The sequence below is a fragment of the Podarcis tiliguerta genome (genome assembly GCF_965153285.1).
Source record: "Podarcis tiliguerta genome assembly, chromosome: 7".
In the NCBI taxonomy this organism is placed as follows: Eukaryota; Metazoa; Chordata; class Lepidosauria; order Squamata; family Lacertidae; genus Podarcis; species Podarcis tiliguerta.
The window spans coordinates 36,019,622-36,030,561 of NC_139540.1; the positions used below are offsets into that span (position 1 = coordinate 36,019,622).

The 10,940-nt window shown below is 42.8% G+C and overlaps 1 pseudogene across 1 annotated transcript; it reads left to right on the forward strand.

Annotated features, from left to right (window-relative positions):
* Nucleotides 1-750: 750 nt before the first annotated feature.
* Nucleotides 751-1,404, forward strand: LOC310682065 (V-type proton ATPase 21 kDa proteolipid subunit c''-like; annotated as a pseudogene). The gene has a single exon. The product of its transcript is annotated as a V-type proton ATPase 21 kDa proteolipid subunit c''-like (transcript).
* Nucleotides 1,405-10,940: the final 9,536 nt, after the last annotated feature.

Below are 10,940 nucleotides of genomic sequence, written 5' to 3' on the forward strand. Positions count from 1 at the left end.
ATTAGAAGATTGAACTCTGTTTCCTCCACTTCTTAAGTCACCCCAAAGAAGTTTTTGAAAATCAAGAAAGGACACAGTGTTGTAAGAGGTAAAGGTAAATGGACCCTTGACCGTTAGGTCCAGTCATGGACGACTCTGGAGTTGTGCTGCTCATTTCGCTTTATTGGCAGAGGGAGCCGGCGTACAGCTTCTGGGTCATGTGGCCAGCATGACTAAGCCGCTTCTGGAGAACCAGAGCAGCGCACGCAAATATAATAGTTTGGCTTAAATGCTAATGCATGACCATACCTGTTTTGGGGGCCTTGTGGTGGGAAAGTGGCCTATGCATGTTGGGAGGAATATTTTTTTTCCTGGAGAGTGCATATTTTGTGTGTGTGTGTGTGAGAGAGAGAGAGAGAGAGAGAATATATGAGAGAGACATTTATTTGCAGGACAAAGCTAGAAAAGCTATGCACAAAGGGTAACAATTTGGGCTGTGGGAATTCCACTAACCCATCACAAACATTATGAGAAAGGAATGCACTCCCACAGCCCAAACTATCACGCCTTGTGCAGAGCTTTTCTAAATGGAAGTAAATGCCATTTATTAAAAGTATGACTTTGCACTTTCTAGGATAAAATATTTATTCTAACGTGTGTGTGAGTGTCACTGCTTTCCTGAAAACCACCAATGCAATGTACAAGAGTCAAAAATAAAAATAATGCATAAATTGAGAGAAACCTTATTTGTTAATCCCTCCTTAGGTGTGCATGTCTGCTGTTTCTCCAGCTGCTGGGCTCTCACTGCTGTATTCAGGGCTGGGGCTGACCGCGGCCACCACCAACACTGACATCAGAATCTGCTACACAATATTTGACCTTGACTTCCATTTCGATGTAGCATGGTTCCTGATGGAGACCTCACAGTACATGTGGTCCATCCTGAGCAGGGAGGGGGCTGGCCATCTCACTGTCAGTGGTGGGTGCTGCCTGGGGCATATTACCGGATCCAGCATCCTCGGCAGTGGTGTCAAAGCACCTAGGATCAAAACCAAAGATCTGGTTAGCATCATCTTTTGTGAAGCTGTGGTTGCCTATGGGATTATCATAGCCATCGTCATCACCAACATGGCTGAGGAATTTTCTGGCAGAACTCCTAAGGAGATTGGCTCCTGGAACTACTATGCAGGCTACTCCATGTTTGGGCATGGACATTGTTGTATATGTGTGGGCATTGTGGGCAGTGGCGCAGCATTGGCAGATGCCCAGAATGCCAGCCTCTTTGTCAAGATCCTCATTGTGAAAATCTTTGGCAGTGCCATTGGGCTCTTTGCAATCATCATGGCTATCCTGCAGGTGTCTAAAGTGAAAATGGGCAACATGTCTGTCTGCCAGCTGCAGACTCTGTACATATTGATTATTTGACTTCTGGGTAACTCTCAGCAGAATATGTAAACCCCAAACCACCAAAAAGCACTGTGTTTGAGGTGATAGGAGGTGATTTCGGAGTTCTCTCTGTCCGATTTCTAGCTCCTTTGCACATACAAATCTTCATTAGATGAACGTGCATCTGTGAACTGGCCCTAGCTATTATCCCTAAGAAGTGGGAAAGCCTATGAATGGTGTGTCAGAGCACTTGATTACATCAGTGTGGAGAGTATGGAGGAGTGCATGATTCCTGCCCGTACAACTCAGGGTTCAGAGACAGTGCATTTCATATATATTTACCAAAGCCTTCCTTTGAGAAATGGATGCTTCCAGATGTGAGCCACCTTCTACGATTTAAACTTTTGCAAACATGTGGTTCAGATTTTGGTAAATATTGCATGCCAGTTGGCCTTAAAAATGGATACATTTTATATTACTGCTCTTTAACAAAAAGCATAGGTCTGGCACATTTCCAACTCAAGGGCAGGAGTCCGTTTGGGGATTTGTACAAAAAACAAGTGTTTTTCCTTAAATATACAATATATCAGTGTACTGTACACATGTTAAACTCCAGGTTACATTCTCAGCATGATCTGCAGGCAATCAGCTGTTTTCTCAGGCTGACCAAAATCTCTCCTTGAGTTCTACAAAAAAGAATGAAAGAAGAAAAACATTCAGAGAATTGTTTTACAGTATAAATTGCAAAAAATATGTATGTGCATTTATGATGCAAACTTGGATATGTGTCATCCAATTGAAATCAAATCAAATCAAATCAGCTACCCATCCATTTCTTGATTATTAGTGTTCTCAATCTTGGAATGTGCCATTTCTTATCTTCGGGTGCTTTTGAGTTGTCTCCACATTTTATTTTCTATGTGTTGAAAGAGGAAAGAAAGGTAACACATAGTTGTAGTACATTCATAGGATATATTGTTGATGCAGTCAGCCCAAAGGGTCTTTATTCCCTATAAAAACAGGGATAACAAAAGTACCCTTTAGAGATTTTAAAAATCTTGCTCTTCAGCCAAAACAAAAGGCTCTAAGAGCAGCATACATATCACTAAAAAAGACAGTCTCTGCCCACAGGCTTACAGAGGGGGAAAATGACACAAAAGGAAAACTGATTGGGAGGGAAGAAGAAATATTCATGTTTTTGAGAATTGTTGCAAATGCTGCCTGGGGTGGGAAAGTTCAAGAAGAGGAGGTCTCTCAGTTGTTTCAGTGGAGTGACCCTGCATCCCTCCTCCATCCCTCTATTGTAGCCGGATGCAATGACTGCTGCCAATGACAGTGGAGAGAAGGAGAAGCCTGACTTAGCAAAGTGGATGGTTGCCCCTGTGAATCCATTTTCTTCCTTTCTCTGTTACAGTTTATTGTAATCGCTTCCACCAGGTGGGGCGTATCAAAGCAATTGGAGCAGTGTCTTCTGGAAGCCAGCTGAGAGAGGGGAAAGTTAATACGTCACCACTTGCCCTGTGTGGTGGCTAATGCTCACAACATGGTATGCCTTTCCCAGAGGACTGGAGCCATTGAAGCACCCCTAAAGGAAGGTATGCATGAAAACTGAATCCTAAAAAGGCTTGGTTCTGTGAGAAAATATGGGGAAATAGTCCAAGCCAAGATACAGTGCATGCACGCCATTTGAACGGCAATGCCCATCAAATTTGAGGGGACCTGACCCCTTCAAATATTTTATTGGGGGGGCCAAAGGGACCAGAACTCCTAGGATTTCACTCCTATGGTCCAAGCTAAATACAGTGGTACCTTGGGTTAAGAACCTAATTCGTTCTGGAGCTCCGTCCTTAACCTTAAACTGTTCTTAACCTGAGGTACCACTTTAGCTAATGGGACCTCCTGCTGCCACCGCACCACCACCATGCAATTTCTGTTCTCATCCTGAAGCAAAGTTCTTAACCCGAGGTACTATTTCTGGGTTAGCGTAGTCTGTTACCTGAAGTGTCTTTAACCCGGGGTACCACTGTATGCCATTTGTTTCAGCTGGGTAATAATATTCAGCAGAAATGTCTCTAATTACATATTTTGGCAGAGACCCTCATTTCATGTTCTACTATCAGTCTCAAATGTATTGCTATCAGTTTCATTTATTGTCCCCCTATTCTTGAGCTATGCAGTATAAATAACTATAATCTTGATATGCCTTCTAAATACTATTCGATATTTTATATGATCATATTTTGTCCTGTCTTATTTGTCTCTCTTTCAAGATAAACAATTCCAATTTTCCAATTTCTATTTGTTTGAGTTTCAATATATCCTTGATCTTTCTTATTGGCCTTGTTTGAAACCTCTTCAATTCTGCAATATCCTTTTTTGAGATGAGGTTACCAGTACTGAAAGAAGTATTTCAGATGCGAATGATTGATTCGCAGAAATGACATCATTCTGTTCTTTGTTGCATTTTAACAACCTTGTTGCTTTCCCCCTCCACTTCAATACACTATAAACCTTTAGTGTTTATTAATTGTTATCATTATTATTATCATAGGATACTCATATTAGCTGATTTTGCAAAAAGGCCATAAACGTTTGTCCCTTTGAGTGGGGTAGTAGGGGACCTTTCAATAGATATATATATCTACGGGCGTGGTGGGAGACCAGATGTATTACTTGTTGCTAACGATTGGCAAATCTGACAGTTTCCGTTTATCCCTTTTGCAATCATAAGTTCAGTTCCCCACATTTTCACACCAGTTTGTGAATTTTTTTAAGTCTTCATAAGAATTATTTGGTTCATTTTTCCTAATATATGCATCCCCCTGCAATTCTGCCCAATATACACATTTTTGCAAACATGGTAATTTTCCCCAAGTTGAATGCATTTTGGTATGTTGCTTTCACTTGTATATGCATTTTTATGCACGCCCTATCCCAGTGTATGCATTTTTATATACATTACTTCACGTGAGAACTGCACGACAAAATTTAGGGTTCATGTGGTGTCCATAACATTTTCTCCAGAGTGCAAATGTGCCCATGGGCCCAAGGATGTTGGCAACCCATGCCGCAAGTCATTTCATGTTTCATGATGATCAGATAATGCACAAAACCTCTCTTGCTGAAAATGTGTGTTATGATGTCAACTTACTCTGTATTCCACCCCTCTCTATGCCCCAGGGCATCAAACAGCTGTTATGTATATATATGTAGGCAGTGTGTGAGGGAAGATGAAGGGAGGAGGTTGCATATTCTCCTACCCTGATTTGAATGTGACTGCTACTTTGGTTTTTCATCGTCTAATTATCAGAAATGATCACACAGAAAACAAGAACTGATAGCACATCTATAAACCAGGTGCTGCCACTTATCAGGTATAGAATCTACTTCTGCTTCCACACTAATGAAAAATGATTTCAAAAGGAATGAAGATCCTGTTTCAATAAAACCAAGGGAAAGATGTAACCCAAAAGCTGTCTGCAGACCTAGGAATAAGTGAAATGTTTTGACAGGGAAATATATGTGTTGGCAACAATGCTTGACTTGGATTTCAAAAGTAAAATTGAAACCATACTTCTAGAGGGTGCAGATGCTGACAACTGGAAGGATGTTCTGAAACAGAGAGTATATCAGAATATGCCATTCAATTCCTCCTCCTTGCAATCTGTTCATGCAAAAAACCCCACAATATGTTCAGTGGAAAAAAAGCAGAGGGGATCCTAAACCTGAATTTCTAACAAGTGAATTCAAAAAAAATTAAAGGATTGAACAGATTGTTCACCTTTGCTCAGTGCAAGTACCAGTGATGTCAAAAGCTCAGCAGGCGATCTAACTCCATATTAGTTACTATAAATTTTGAATTTCAACATTTTTTAAAAAGAAAATGTCTGCGGAAGCTTTTCCTGTTGATTCTGAAACTGATTCAACAGTTGCAAAGACTTAATGATGGGCAGGCTGCAGGCCTGGGCAGGCTGGGTCTTCTATGACCCTCACCTGAATCTCATAGCTCTCCTGACGAGTGCTTTGGTCTGCCCACCAGATACCGTACCAGACACTCTGCCTACTTAGCCTATACATTAATCCAGCACTGGGTCAAGGCAGCAGCTGCCCCTCTGCCATCACCACCGCTGCAGCATCAACGTCCCAAACGTGTACTGTAGTGTTTGTTTATATATTTATTCATCCACCCCCCCCCCTCCGCTGACCAGATTGGTTGACCCAGGGAGTGATGCAGCTGGGGACTCCCTAATGGCACGGGGGCTAGATGCTCCCCACCCCCCGTGCAGAGGGGAGAGCTTGTGACGAGCCCGCAAAAAGGAAATGGCTCTGGTGGGCTGGCGCTCATGAGTCGCAAGAGATTGCTTTTTCAAAATTGCCTGGGGGGGCTGTTTGAAACCAGCCCAGGAGCTGCAACAGCATTAGTCTTCCGATGGTGGACTGGAACCCACAAGTGGTGCATAAATTGAGTTACCGTGAGTTGTACCAGCAGCAGTAGCACTGTGCAAATAGAAGGCTGAAAAAGGAGGAAGTGAGACCCCCCAATGCATGTTTGAGCTAAAAACGGGCTCTAGGTTATACAAGTTGACATCTTATTCTTATCACAGAACTTCAGTTTAACAGTAAGTCCCTCTTCTCAGGGAACTTTCACTGTAGCTTTCATTAGACATGTAATTTCTATTATGAATGGGGTGCATGTTTAAGATCCAGCCTAAGAAGATGAAATTCAGCAGCTTAATCATTCATGATTAGGGTCTCTCTGAGCATGTACATAGCACATTCTGTTTTAACCACCGACCCAAGCCACACATGTTTGGGGTTACTATGTAAGACTTAAGGGGTCAGAAAACAAAGGGTAACCATGTGTCTTACTTTGAAGAAGGACGTCCTCTGTTTGAAGGTATCCTTTATCTGAGGGGCCTGTCTGTCCAAGTCTAGTTGAAAGATAAAGAATGAAAGGAGAATGGGGGCCTTGAAGCAGCCCATCTACTGTTACCACCTTGACACGTGAGCAGGGCTAAGCAAAATAAGCACATGATTAGGGCATCAAGGGAAAGGGGTCACCACTGATTTTTCCCATTGCTGGATTTGCCACAGACCATATGGTGCAGCAGAACCAGGTGCCACAAAAATGAAAAATAAAATAAAATACATACATATATTACATACATTATATTCCATCTTATTGTAAGTTTTGTAAAAGTTTTAATAAATAAAATTTTATTTTACGGTTTTTATTGTTTATACTTTGATAGATATAAATGGGGGCACCAAAATATTCTAAGGGTTTAGGGCTTCTGAAGGTCTTAATCTGGCCCTGCACCTGAGCAGGCACTGGTGACAGTTCTCCCTGCTTTGGTGAGGTGAATTCTATTTCTATTTAAATTATTGTAGTTATTTTAAAATCTGAAGCTTTATGTATAAATTAGAATATGCAAATTTTATGCAAATATATACTTTTCTCTCCTCTTTTTTTGGAAGTGGCAACACTGCAAAATTCTGAGAGGCCTGATATCTAGCTCCACTCTCAAATTAAGCTCTCAGTACCAGGACTGCAATGTGTGTGTGTGTGTGTGTGTAGTTTTTGCTTGCTGTAGCAGCATTTCTGTTCCTATTTTGCTTCCTTCACGTATCATAGTAATATTATATTTTCATCAGCACACTACAAGCGTTAGTCGCCTTTCAGTATGCACACATAACTCCCCAAAATGTTGGCGTTATGAACATGTATTGAATAAAATAGCCCAGGGTGCATTAATCCTATCATGAATCCCAGATCTGACTCTATGAAGGAAAGAATTACAGTATTTCAAAATGCCAGTTGCAACAATGCAATATAAGTTCACAGGCACATGCTTGCTAATAATGAATGGAAAGGTGCAAATATAATATTGGAGCAGCTTCCTGCAGAGAGAGATCATATATAATCATATACTGTCAACTTGCTTGATTGCATCCAGGATCGAAACCAACAAAGGCAAAAGCTGAACAATGTTTTGTGTGCCTTCCTGAATTAAAATCCTGTGTGAGAGGAAGGATTTAATTGGTGATTACAGTGGAGAAATTAAGACAACTATTGTGCTTCAATTTGCATGATAAACAAATACCTTTGCCAATAGCTTCCAAAAAGGTAATCACATATTGAAAAAGACTTGCTTCTTAGCCTACATTAACATAAAAAGAAGCATTTAATAGTCTCATTAAAATCTCCTGCTACACTTTTACTTCTTGGACGCGGGTTTTTCTTTTTCTGTGCAGTCATAAACCCAAGTTGCTAATTATTCTGGTGTTGTTGTTGTTTTAAAAAATCCACACTCCAGAGTCAATCATTAGTCAATGTATCAGCATCTTAGTCCATTGGCCAGTCTTTCTAATAGAAAAAACCCTCAATTGATTAGGTGGTAAGTCCCCCTCCCCATTTTAAATAGTTATTCTATTATAAATGGAGCCTAGACAAGTAAACATAATATTTGGTAATAGACTTCATAGCAACTGTCAAAATGACTTAGTGTTTTACCAGTCTTGCATTCCTTCAAAATTAATAATACCTTGGTGCACTTTATAATACTATTAACGTTATAAAAGTTCTCTCTGTTTAATGACTGGATGTTTCATTATGTTTTATCATTCCAGTGACAGACTAAAAAAAAAATTCTAATCTATTTCTCTTTTGCCTCTTGATTGAAGGATTGTAAATATGCAATTAGCAGCTGGAGTAGAAGTAAAAGAAGTAAATGTCAACTGCCAAATAGTTATCCAGGAAAGAATGTCCCTGAATATTGCTTCAAGCTAGGGCAGAAACACAAAAGCATCTTCCACAGAGTAGGAAGGCTGTAGAGTCATATACCATAAGCAGGGTGATGCACCTTTGCGTGTTCAGACCCAGAGCCTCCCCCCTAAATAAAGACACATTTGACTCAAATTTTAGTTTTGGTTTTTGGCAGAATTTAGGCCACAACTTTATTGATTACAGAAAAGTGAGTGGTTGCATAGGCTCTGGTTCGACTAGCTCCCTGCACCCTTACAGGTAGCACTGACCCAGAGCTCTATCATAGGTGAGCCAAGGGTGAACACCTTGTTAGTTTCTGTTCTTATCATTGAGCAGCTGCTTGGAGTCACAGGACTCTGTTTACATTCCTGGGATTCCATACTATTGGAGTCTCATGGGAAAGGAGATGGGATGTGACGTTAGTGGTTTCCTGTTTCCTTTGTTCTTTTGTTCAGTTGCTCTCTGCTTCCATAAAGAGAGGATGCATTTTTCTTTGCTGACTGCGTAGCTTAGAAATAAAGCATAAGGGTAAAGTGGACCCCTGACCATTAGGTCCAGTCGTGACCGACTCTGGGGTTGCAGCGCTCATCTTGCTTTATTGGCCAAGGGAGCTGGCGTACAGCTTCCGGGTCATGTGGCCAGCATGACTAAGCCGCTTCTGGCGAACCAGAGCAGCGCATGGAAACGCCATTTACCTTCCTGCTGGAGTGGTACCTATTTATCTACTTGCACTTTGATGTGCTTTTGAACTGTTAGGTTGGCAGGAGCAGGGACCGAGCAACAGGAGCTCACCCCGTCGCGGGGATTCGAACCGCCGACCTTTTGATTGGCAAGTCCTAGGCTCTGTGGTTTAACCCACAGCACCACATGTAGCCAAACCTCTCGTCTCTTCCCTGTGCTGGGAATTCTGCTGGATAGAATGTGCCTGAGACCTTATCAAAGGCTCAGGTCATTAAACACGTCGGAGGCGATTCTGAAGGCTCGGCTCAAAGGAAGATGAGGTTTTATCGGCTTGGCCGAGCAGAGATTCCGACACACCTGAGGTAGGTGGAAAGCCTGGGAATGGACTATGTCCACTCTCCAGATGTTCCCCTGGACTCAGGCACAGGCACAACCCCCTCTTGGGGGTTGACCAAACCAAGTTGAGTCCCTGGATTCCTTTAACGGAATACCCTTCACATAGGGATGGCAAGACCATTCTCCCATCCCTGTCACCTGAACCAGTGCCTATCCACAACCTTACAAGTTGTGACGATTTGCTACGCGGCAGGTGAAACCCAAATGGCAACAGCCAATCAGCCAAGTGGGGAAAATTCCTGCCGTGCCCCTGTCCCAACGACAGACGACACATGACGGCATAGCAAGGTCAATCGCAAAATGCCCTAAATATAGGGAGAAGTGGGCGGGTGTTCCGATGCACGAGCCAAAAGAGGAAGCTCTGGGTCACATGCTTAGGTACATATAGGTCCCTCGGTCCGTTTAGACTGCACCCCATTGGCCAGATTAAACCCAGCAACGAGGGATCTACCAATTGGGTGTTGTGGCTGTCCCATATACCCACCCACAACCAGGAGGTCAGTCTCCAGGTCTCACCGCAACACATGCCCTCTTTTAGGAAGGACACGATTTCTCAGTCTGAAGGCTGCATTCTCAGATGGTCAACATATGGCAGGGGTGAGCAAAGTCCAGGGGTGCCATCTCATGGGCACTGAGCTATGTTGGCCTTGCAATATTTGGGGTAGAGGCCCAATGTTCCAATCAGGGGGTGGAGGAGACCGAATGTGGAGCTGAGCTCGGTGTGGCTTCTATGGCCAGTTGCTGCTGCTGCTGCTGTGGAAGGAGTCTCTGGCTGCTGTCGTGCTTGCGATGTCACGTGCGTACATAATGTGGCATATGTGTGATGTCATGGGCGCATGCACAGCCACTGCCTCCCCAATCTGCGAAGCAAGCTGGTATCTCTGGCAGAGTCATAGGCAAAGGTGGAGCAATTAATATATATTTCACAGCAGCCTAATTTCTGCACCCCTTTCTATTCCCCAACCAGGCTTCCAAGAGGCATTATATCAGTTTTCAAGGGTGCATTACAGCCAGGCAAAACCATCCATAGTGTGAAGCAGAGCTAGTGAGAGAGGTGGCTTGGAAAGAGGGAGTCTCTCCTGAGGAGAATTTCAGGGACCTGACATTCTCCACCCAAACAATATGCTTTTCCATCACAAATCAGGAGCGTAGCACTGTCCGCCAATGCTCAGGTTATGTGGCGGGTGTGTGTGCCCCCCCCAGTGTGCCCCCCCCAGTGCGATACCACAGTCCTCACCATTGCCTGGGTGAAGAGTGGGCATCCTGCCCCTGCCCATTGCACTGAGGCCATCAGTTGGTGGGCACCTGGTTTGTGCCACCCCCCCCCCCAGATTCTACACCCAGGTCCATGGCCCCCCCAGACCTCCCACCCAATGCCACTATCACATATGACTAGTGAAGTCTTTCTGAAGCTAAGAGTTCCATGCGAAAAGCCCATCAGGGTGTCAGGGCTTCTTGGATTATCTGAAATAAAGTCAAGCTACTCAATATTTCATATTCAATGTGCATTGAATGTGCATTCAATTTGCATTTTTTCACACAACATTTATATCATTCGTATCTTAAACTGCAAGTTACTTAAAGGAAATCCCTCCCTAACATTATCCTTTGAAGAAGCTTAACTTTTTTTATTACAAATTACAGATCATGCCAAGATCTTCTGTAGATGAAATAAATAGTTTATTTATGTGCCATTTTAGCAGTGCCCTGAGCATTAATTCTGCAATTCCAC